The sequence below is a fragment of the Triticum dicoccoides genome, chromosome 5A (genome assembly GCF_002162155.2).
Source record: "Triticum dicoccoides isolate Atlit2015 ecotype Zavitan chromosome 5A, WEW_v2.0, whole genome shotgun sequence".
Taxonomy (NCBI): Eukaryota; Viridiplantae; Streptophyta; class Magnoliopsida; order Poales; family Poaceae; genus Triticum; species Triticum dicoccoides.
The window spans coordinates 16,443,763-16,455,045 of record NC_041388.1 but is presented as its reverse complement, the minus strand read 5'-3'; positions in this window follow the sequence as shown (position 1 = coordinate 16,455,045).

Below are 11,283 nucleotides of genomic sequence, written 5' to 3'. Positions count from 1 at the left end.
GGAGTTGGGATGAGTGGACTAGATCGTGCCATGTCATCGATCCATGTGATCGATCCGCGTCTTGTGTTTGTTCTTTGCCGTCTGTAAAAAAAACCGTAGACGGGAAAGAGCTCACTTTGCCGTCTGCTAATAAAAACACATACGGCAAAGATTCTTTGCCGTCTGCGAGAGCAAAAACTGACGGCAAAGATTCTTTGTTGTCTGTGATTTGTTTCACAGATGGCAAAGTGCGCTCTTTGCCGTCTGTGTTTTTTTTCGCAGACGGCGAAGTATATTTTGCCGTCAGTTTTTCTTTGCCGTCTGGTGATAATGGCAAACCTTTATTTGCCGTTTTGCCCGATGAAAAGCTGACGGCAAAGACGCCCCCTGACGGCAAATTAGATGTTTCCCGTAGTGTTACTAGCATAGGTGTTCTAAGAAACTTAGTGGGCAGGTTATACTTATCCACAAATCCCCTTTATATGTATGAATGTGATGAACCAGTATCAAAAATAACGAGTGTAGTAAATGACTTAACCAAAAACTTACCGATTACTGCATCCGGCTGCTCTTCAACCTCCTCCACCTTAACGTGGTTCACCTGTCCCCTGTTGAAAGGGTTCGGCTTCTTCCCAGAGCTTCCATTACCATTCTGGCCTTTAGGACATTCATTGGCATAATGTCCGGTCTTCTGACACTTAAAGCAAGTGACTTGGCTCAGGTCTTTCTTGGCTGGGGTTGATGGGTTGGTACGGTTCTGGCCGTTGCTTCCTCCATTGCCGTTACCATTCTTGGTGTCATTGTGATTGTGCGAGCTACCTTCTCCATAGTTATGCTTAAAATGTCCTCCCGATCTAGGGGTAAATCGTGGCTTCTGCTGATCTCCTGAATTGTACTTCCCTTGTCCATACTTCCTCTTGCGGTTTTCAATTTGCTGATGCTTGCCTTCAATCATAAGAGCACGATCTACCAACTCCTGGTAGTTCTCGAAGGTTGCTATCATCAACTGCATGCTCAATTCATCATTTAGTCCTTCCAGAAACTTCTCCTGCTTAGCTGCATCTGTAGCAACGTCATCTGGGGCATAACATGCTAATTTACTAAAGTCCTCCACATACTAGCCAACTGTCCATCCTCCTTGGAGCAAGTTGCGAAACTCACGCTTCTTCATGGCCATAGCTCCTGCTGAAACATGGGCAGTTCGAAAAGCCTGCTGAAACTGGTCCCATGTGACAGTGTCGACAGGGAAAGTGGCTGTGAAATTCTCCCACCATGATGTTGCGGGTCCTTCAAGCTGATGTGCGGCAAACTTCACCTTCTCCGCATCTGTGCATCCTGTTGTGGTCAACTCTCTAGCTGTCTTGCGGTGCCAATCATCTACTACTATCTGCTCGGTGCTACTGGAAAACACCGGCGGATTCAGCCTAAGAAAACGGGCTAAGTGATCAACAGGTGGTGGTGGTCGTGGGTTGTTGTTGTTGTTCCCCTGATTCTGATTCTGGACTAGCAACTGCATCAATGTGTTCTGCTGCTGGATCAACTGGGTGAGCTCCGGTGGAAAGGTAAATCCGCGGTCACGTCTCGGAGGCTTCTGAGGGTTTAGAAAAGATGAGATTTAAGAATAGAGGGGGTCTAAAGAGAAAACACTACCCATATGCACATGAGGCAAAAGCAAACAATTACTTCATTCAATCAAACAAGGGTTTACAATCGATCTAACTATCGCAAAAGTGCTTGGACTACTGTATTTACATGGTGGACTACTACTACTGATGAGGTGGTCTACTAGAAATATTCTTCGGTTGCAGACTCCATGATATCTGCTCCGGCTTCATCAACATAGTCATCATCGCTATCATCTGGATCCGAGTCGGTGTCGTCGATGATGATGTAGTCTTCCGGGAGAATCTCCTTGGGTTCTTCATCTTCATCTACTGGTGTAGGGCCTCCCATAAATATTCCGATCTTCTTGATCAGATCATCATTCTTCTCCACCAATACTTCGATTTCCTCTTCATAATCTTCACGTGTAGCCCTGAGTTCTTCCTCCAGATCATTGATTCTTGTCCTAGCCTTCTTCAGGTCTATCATGTCGGCACACATCTGGTTCTCCTGTCGTCGAATGTGCTGGTTTGATTCCTGGATAAAAGCTACAATTGATCTATCCTTTCTGGTGCTGATCATCTCCGAGTGCTCATCTCGGCGCCCACAAATCTGGTAGATAGTATCCTTGAGATCATTGCGGTAGACTTCTCCAATGCATCCCATGGCGATGTGAGCTGCCATGCTCTTCCCTAGACTCCAAGCTGGTGCATCAAAAGAAAACTCTATGGGCTCAGTGACTGGCATGAACGTCCTTCCTGGAACTTGAACTTGAATCATCCAGCGCTTTTCTTCAGGTAAAGTGGCGTTGTAGGTTCCGGTGAAGCTTGGTACTCCTATGTTCAGGTATCTAGTGACTTCCTTCAAGTGGCGTCCAAAGGGTGTATCTTCATCCGGTTGCATGAACTTGTTCCTTGCATCCGCCATCCTAAAGAGTAGAAAAGATGAGAGGTCAGAAGAGAAGAGAGTGAATAGTGATCTAGGTCTTTAGCTTAGTGGTCGTGTCCTACAGTCAGCGTGTGCTCTGATACCATCTCTGTAGCGACCAGACCTCAAACAGTCTGATCTCTGTGCTCAGGTGTCATCCCTGGATCAGTAATGCTGACACCACACAGTACTTGAAGGATTTATAACAGAGTAGCAATCACACACTTATTACATCGAGTGTCTCAATAGAGAACTTATTACAACAAATATGGCTTAAGGCCATCTAATAACGATAACAGCAGAAGGCTTAGCAGATAAGTGAGTCCATCAACTCCAGTGGCATCACTGAGTATAGAACCACGACCTAAAACTCCTTAATCGTCTTCCGAAAAGTCTGCAACATTAATGTTGCAGCCCGAAACGGGTCAGCACATGGAATATGCTGGCAAAGTAACACATAGAGAGTAATGGAATGAAACAGCTATACTATATGCATATTTGGCTGGTGGAAAGCTCTATGGTTACAGTTTTGCGTAAAGCTAATTTTTCCCTACTCCAAAGGAATAAAATTTATTTAACTATCATGGTAGTTGTTATAATTGAGAATGGTTGACAGCTTTCTCAATCCCAATTAAGCATCATCATTAAACAAAACCCAACAAAATTAATTTAGAGTAACATGTTGAGATTCACATGATAATCCAGGTACTAGATACTCAAGATGTCCATAACCGGGGACACGGCTAACCATGATTAATTTATACACTCTGCAGAGGTTTGCGCACTTTTCCCCACAAGACTCGATCGCCTCCGTTTGGTTTCTCGCACTACATGGTGTTTGAGAAGACGGATGACCGAGACATAGTCTTTCAGAAGCGCTAGCACCTTACGATGGATATACCATTACACCTACTTTCCCCTACATCTGCTAGTCTACCCTGTAAGAGTTCGCATGACATAATCAACTATGCTAGAGCCCATAATAGCTTGTGGCTGCATAGGGAAGTTTCTAGTATGAAAAATCTCATGATCCCTTTGGGCCTGGGTGGCGGTCCATAAAGAAAAACAGGCAATCCTGGAATACCCAGGTACCTCAATCCACCCAGATGTGTATTTAAGTTGCCACCTTAGATAAACCATTAATTTAACAAACTCACATCTGTCATGGATATCACTCACCCAATCCACGTCTACTAGCATAGCATAGCAATAGTAAGCAAACATAGAAGTAACTCCCAAAGGTTTGATAATACAACATGTAATAGGTACTAGCTCAACTACGTCCCAAACCCACAATTTAATTTGATCCTAATCATGCAATGTTTGAGGATTGATCTAATGCAATAAAACTGGGTAGTAGGAGGTATGATCAAAGTTTTACTTGCCTTGTTGATGATCCGCGAAACCTAGAGATTCGAAGTAACAGGCGGCGCACTCCGGTGATTCTATCACAGACAAACAAACAAGCATACAATAAGTATTCATCTAATGCACAGGTAAAACTCAAGTAAGAGATCTAACCAGAAGGTTCAACTTAAGAACTCCGGTTTGCAAAAAGAATCAAATCAAACGAAGCAACGAAAGTCAAACGGCAAAAGAAACAAGCTTCGTTTACTATTCTGGATCTAGGGAAGTTTTACAGTGGCAAAAACTTGTTTAAGTTGGTTAAATAGATAGAGGGTTTCGAGACGAAACTCCAGGCGCTTGAATCGCCTGATTCCGATAAACGAGCGAAAAGTTATACTAGAACGAAAATCGGATCAGAAATCGCGATCAAAAAAATCATGGATTTAATCAGAGAAAAGAAAAATGACGAACGTTCGCTAGAACGAACGAACGAACGCTCGCTAAATAAATAAATCGGAAAAACCGATCTATTAAAAGAACCAAAACTAAAAACGAACAAAACCGTCGGAAAAACCGAACGGTTTTTTGGGAAAAAAACGGCTTCTAAAAAAAACTACCCGGCAAGTCTGGCGAGGTTCCGGCGGCGGCGGCGGGGTCGGGTGCAGGGTGGTCAGGCGGCAGGGCGGCGCGATGCTGGCAGGGGGCGGCGGCGGCGGGATCCGGCGGCGAGGCGGCGGGGCAGTGCGGCGCAGGCGGCGCTAGGGTTCGGGACGACGGGGCGGCTCGGTGGGCTGCGGGGTCGGGCGCCCCGGCTTTAAAGGCCGGCCCCGGAGGAGTCTGGGCCTAACACGGCCCGTAGGTCGGTTTCATTTTTTTAAAATTATTCCGCGCAGAAAATCGAATAAAAGAAATACTAAACGGACTCCAAAAATCCCGAAATAAATTTTCCCGGGCTTCTAAAATCAAGCCTCACAAGGTGAATATTTATGTGGGGCCTAAATGCAATTTTGAAAAAGCACATATTTCCTAAATTCAAATAAAATATGAAAAAAACTCCAAAATAAAATCTTATTTGATTTTATTATTAAATCCTCAATATTTCTTTATTTTGGGAAAGTCATTTTATTCCCTCTCTCATATTTTTGTAATAGAAATAATTGACGATAAAATAATAAAAATCAAATGATCCTATTCTCAAAATTTGAGAAAACTCAAATATGAAAATAACGAAATCCCCAACTCTCTCCGAGGGTCCTTGAGTTGTGTAGAATTTCTAGGATCAAAACCAAAAGCAAATAAAATATGATATGCAATGATGATGTAATGTATAACATTCCAAATTGAAAATTTGGGATGTTACAATGGCCCTGCAGTTTACTAATGCATTTTTAGTTATGGATCATAGATTTAAAAATTGTTGGTTCCAGAAAACGGGGGATAGTTACATTCGCGTAATTTAACAAGTAGAGATGTGTCGTTTAGAGGAATTCTGTAGCCATGGCATTGATAATCCCAACTATTGTTTTATGAGTCGGCAGTACAGGCTGAATAGAGTAGAATAGAGTGAAAATTTGGTGAGAGATAATTGCAGCCTATGTGTAGCATAATGTATGTCTGCATGCAAACAAACTCCCCTTTACACACATATTCAGATTCAAAATCAGAGAAGCTTGATTCTCAATGACTGGATAGCTAGTAAATGAACATTTACATTTGTTTACAAGAAGTCCCCTAAACCCGCGATCTAAACTGCAGGTTCAACAACACTGTTAAATGCAATCTATACTGCAGGTTACTATTCTGAACAAGTTCCTGTTCTGCAAGCATACAACATACTAGCGTCTTGCTGTCGCGCCATATGGATTGATAAATTGATTTTTCTCTAAAGTAGGTAACAGCATATGTTGTTGCAAAGTATATGAATATCTTTTTGTTGATGTAGTTGTTTGTTTATTTCTTTTATCTAATAAGGGGAAGTGGTCTGTATGTTTTGAAGGGGAGAATATTTGTGTTGTACAATTGATTGTGTCTCTCCTGTCCTTCACATCTATAGGGAGGGAACACATAACAGAAGTCTCAATATATCGGTGACATAGTCTGTTAAGAACCGATTCACATACATATCATATATACAAGAGCTAGGCAATCCATTTTACAGTTGGGATATTTAAATTAGTGCCCCTGGTTCCTTAGTTGTGCTCACTTTTCCCCACGCTCCAAACGTTTGCTCACTTTTCCCCTCTTCCTTAGCTGAAACTCTCACAAATGCTCATAGCGGGCGTTTGCCGTCTTGACCGTCCATTGATCGTTAATTGCTGACGAGTGGGGCCGAGTCTTCGTCTGACTGTTGCTTGCTGATGTGTGGGACCGCAAGGAGACACGTATTGGGCAGCTTGTCTGAATGTGAAACAGATCTAGACAGGCCGCACTGCATCACGCCGCCCCGCCCCCTCCGCCGGCGTCGTGTCGCGTCCACTGCAGTTGTTTCCTCCACCCTATGCCCTATTCCGTTCGTCGGTGACACCGCGTCTGCGCCAGATATAGCCCACCTCCCCATCTGGGATTACATAGCGATGTTGAGTGAGGACGCCCGGAATGCAGTCGACCGTGGAGAGGATTGGGTCGATTCCGCGGCAGATAATTCATGGATTAAACCTGGGTAGGCATTGTTTCCTCTCGAATTGACATTCTAAGTCGTATTGTAGGCCGTATTTAACTTATGTTTACTTGAATGATTCGACTTTTTGCTCAATTTTACCCGGCTAACTCAAGCATTTCTTTCCTTCCCCCAACAAAATAGGATTGATCCCGCGCTGGCTTTCTGGGTGGCGATTAGAATGAAAACTAGTGTGCTTCGTGGTACTAAACCGCATTTGATTTCATCATTTTTCTATCCCAAAGTGGTAGAAACCAGCATATCTTTCAAATATTTGCGAGATGAGCTCCGAAACACCTATCCCTGGAGTGATGCCGATGTTGTTGAACTGAATTACTTCAGCAGTGACGAGCAAAGATTTCTCCGACTAACTTGCGACAATCATATGCCGTTGCTTTTTGCTAGGATTGCTGGCTGCCGATTCGGTAAACTCCAAATCGATGTGATTCAGCCACGCGCAGAACGGGCGAAGGGGAAGGGAGTTCAGACATCATCTGTCTGTGCTAATAGCCAGCACCCCGGCACTCCTTGTAGGTCGAAACCAAGTAAAGCAAGTGGTTCATGGAGCCACAACATGCCTGCTGCCAATTCTGGTTCCGATTCAGTTGCTGCTTCTCGTGTACCTTCTGCAATTGGTGTAGAAGAAGATGCAGAACCTGACGAGGCAGTGCCTACAAATGATGATGAAGACGAGATGATGTTTCCTGAACTGGTCGATGTAGCCAGTCAGCAAGAAGTGGATGACGAATATATGGAGGAGCCCATTAGCCAAGCTAGGTTTGATGGGACTGACGATGAAGAGAAGGTGGAGAACATGGACAGCTTAATCGAGGATGAATACGATGGTGATGACATGCCAACAATTGAGTGGAACCGGGAAAAACCCGAGCTTGGTGTAGGTACCATTTTCCAATCAATGGTGGACTGTCGAATGCAGTGACAACATGGTGCATTATATCTGAAAACACCTATAAGATTAAAAGGAGTGAGCCAGCAAGGTTCAAAGTTTTTTGTCCATATCCTAGGTGTAGGTGGAAGTTGCATGCATCTCGTATGAGAAAGAGCAAATATGTTCAGGTAATCCAAGTTCAGTTAGTAATTTACTTTCAGATCATTGAGTAAGGTTTCTTAACTGTTTTTTACCCTTTTATTTTGTTTCAGATAAAGAAAAACCCACACAAGCACACCTGTCCACCTGGAGGGTGAGGGGGGAAGGCCAAAACCAAGCTAGCAAAAACTAGGTGGGTGGCAGATGCTATATTGGATTGGTTGAGAGAAGAGCCTGGACTTGGTCCAACAGCACTCCATGGGAAGCTTTTTGAGAAGTACAAGATAGAAATTGCTTACAGGAGAATTTTCAATGCTAGGGAAAAGGCTCTTGACAGAATTAATGGTCAATGGAATGAAAGTTTTCAACTACTTTACACTTTCAAACCTGAAGTAGAGATGGCAAGTCCAGGGAGTGTTGTAATTGACAAGCATACAGTTCCATTCAAAATAAAAGGGAAGTCATTTCAGAAGGAGTGCTTCAGAAGGGTTTTTGTTTGTTTCAAGGCTTGCTGGCAGGGGTTTCTAGATGGTTGCAGGCCCTATTTGGCTGTAGATGCTACACATTTGACTGGAAGATGGAGAGGACAGCTAGTAGCAGCTTCTGCAGTTGATGGACACATCTGGCTATTCCCAGTTGCATTTGGTGTGGTGGAGGCAGAGTTTGAGGAAAGTTGGGTCTGGTTTCTGCAGCAGTTGCGCAACATTATAGGCACACCCCCAGGTTTAGCTATACACACAGATGCTTGCAAGAGTTTAGAGAGTGCAGTGGAAATTGTATTCCCTGGAGTGGAGCATAGGGAATGTATGGGACACCTAGCACATAATTTCAAAAAGAAGTTCAAAGGTAAAGTTTATGATGAGAACATATGGCCAGCATCATACACATGCAGCAAAAGGAAGCATGAACACCATTTGAGAGTGTTGTATGCTCAAAATCCTCTTGTGAAGGAGTACATGGATGCACATCATGGCAAGGTGTGGTCAAGAAGCAAATTCAACGAAATATGCAAAGTAGATTATGTGACCAGTAACCTTGCAGAATGCTTCAATTCAAAGTTCAAGTCAGTGAAAGGGATCTTATTATGGCAAGCATTTGACAAGATGAGGCCAATGATCATGATAAAGATGGCTCTTCACAAAAGAATTGCAGAAACACAATATGTTGGTCATCAAATGCTCCCATCACTAATTAAGGCATTGCACTTGAAGGCAAGAGGACTGAAGATGAAATGTATTCGATATGGTACATATGAGGGAGAGGTTACCTATACTGACACTAAAAATAGGGTATGTAGGTATCCTGTGAAACTAAGTACTAGAGAATGTACTTGTAGGCAATGGAAGATCCGTGGGAAGCCATGCATACATGCCCTACATCTGATGACCGTTATCGGGGGTGCAGATGGTGAAGTTGATCAATATTGCTCTGAGTATTTCTCTGTTGCAAAATTTATGGGTGCTTATGCTGACAATGTGTGCCTCCACTATTGGGGAACGATCAATGGAACATAGTAGATCCAGGGTTCAAACTCCACCCTCCTGTCATTACTAGACCACCAGGAAGACCAAGGAACCAGAGGATTAGAGCAGGTGAGCAGGGTCGTCTACCAAAGAAGCGTGCTTGCAAAAAATGTGGAGTTCTGGGGCATATTGCTAGGCTTTGTACCAATGCAGTGGATGCATCATTTGGAGAGGAGGAAAGATGGACAACAGCCAATGCTGAGGAGAATGCAGCAGCAATGGAGATTGAAGATGCAGTGGAGATTGCGGCAGCAAATGAAGCAATCGAGAATGCAGCAGCAAATGAAGCATCTTGGTATGTGTTTGCATTTGTAGAATACAGCTACCCTTTTGTTTGCATTTGTTCTCTTTTTTGCCTATGGCTTATAATTTTATTTACCAGCTCTAGGGAGAAAAGGCCAAGAGATGAAGAAGCAGAAGATTTTGAAACCATGGCCTTTGATGGTTTGGAAGCTATAAGAGAGGAAGAGGAGGGGGAATTTTTTCCAATTGTGCCTTTAAAGATTACTGAACCCATAGATGACCGTCAAATGGTCGTCAAGTGCTCGGCGAGTGTAACTACTCCATCAGCACCTCCACGGGGAAAACCCCAAGTAAAGCCCAAGATCAAAAGGAACAAGAGTCTGAAAGAAAAGAGCATCTCAACTAGGGAAACCAGGAGCAAGACGGTGAAGTCAGCTGCAAACACAAGGAGCAAGTCCAAAATTTGAATTAAGTTCTTGGGAAATGTTTGTGTTGTCAATTTGAGGGCGAGTCGATCGCTTAAAACTTGGTAGATTTGTATTAAGATGTTGGCATCTTAAAACTTGGTAGATTTGAGCTACTGTGAAAAGTTATCAGTTGTAATAATGTTGCTTCTACTTTGGTTTCTTATTTGAGTCAGAATTCAAATTTCCATCAAAATTTGAATATAAATCAGTATTTGAATTTGGGCCAAAATTTGGATTCGAGCCAAAGTTGAAGTTGAACATTGGAGGTTCATTGCTCTGTGCGGTGTATTTGATCGAGCATTTGAAGTGCAATGTTCGTAGGTGAACAGTCCGAATGAGAAATGTGCTAGAAACGAGCTCGAAAGCTAGGGTAAACAGCCCTATTTGAAATCAAGTTTTTTTGACCTTGCCTAAATGAGGCATATATATTTTTATTAACACTTGTTCCATATATATAGGGTAAAAACGAAGTCTCACTATTTATTGATTAATATTCATATTACTATATATTTTTTTGAAAAATATGCTTTTAATTCAAAACCGTCAAATAACACATTTTAGATATGAAAATGAAAAAGTAAGTTCAGATCCTTCTTATTCACTCCAAAATGAAGCTATGGAATTTTTTCTGATTTTTTTGAATTATTTTGATTTTTTTCGAACCCTAAACCCTCTCTCCCTATTCTACAAACTCCGAACATGTTCATAGGTGATAGCTCATTTGTGTGAAGCCTTTTTTCATGAAAATGACCTACACCAAGTTTATATTTTTTTCTCATAACCTTGTCACATATGACGGCTATGTGCGCAAGAATTACAACATTTTGATTTTTTTTTTAATTTTTTAAAAACATTTGAACTTGATTTCGATAGATCACTTCAAAACATGATTTTTCAAAAAAAATGCCCCTATACCTAGTTTATATTTTTTAATGGTAACTACGTCTCATAAACGGACGAACTACGTTTGTTTTATATTTTTGCGATTATTTCTAATTTAGTTATGGACATTTGAAATCTGGTCAAACCCTAATAACCCCGTTGACTCGCTCATAACCCCGCAGAAATGCTCCAAACCCTAGCGTCGAACGTCTGCCGTCGGATCCTACCAAGCGCCAAACACCACCCGTCAGATGTGGGGCAGGCATGCGCGATCCGCGTGATGCATCCTAAATGGCTACTGCACTGTCCTTCTCAGGTTTTTACGATCTGCCCCACTTTACATATGAAATTGTATTTTCCGCACACGACCACCACATGTCAGTGTTAAGAGTTGGTTCAAATATTCAAACTGCAAAATACAATGTGGCAAATCGTCAATATAGCTTCCCCTTCTCCTCTTCTCCATCTGACAGACAAAGGCATCGAGCAGATCGAGCAATTCCTCTGTCTCTTTCCCCCATCTTCTCGTTCTTCTTCCTCTAGAGCAATTCCTCTGTTTCTTCCTCTCGGGAGATACGTCAACCTCATCGTCAGCCCCCCGTTCCACGT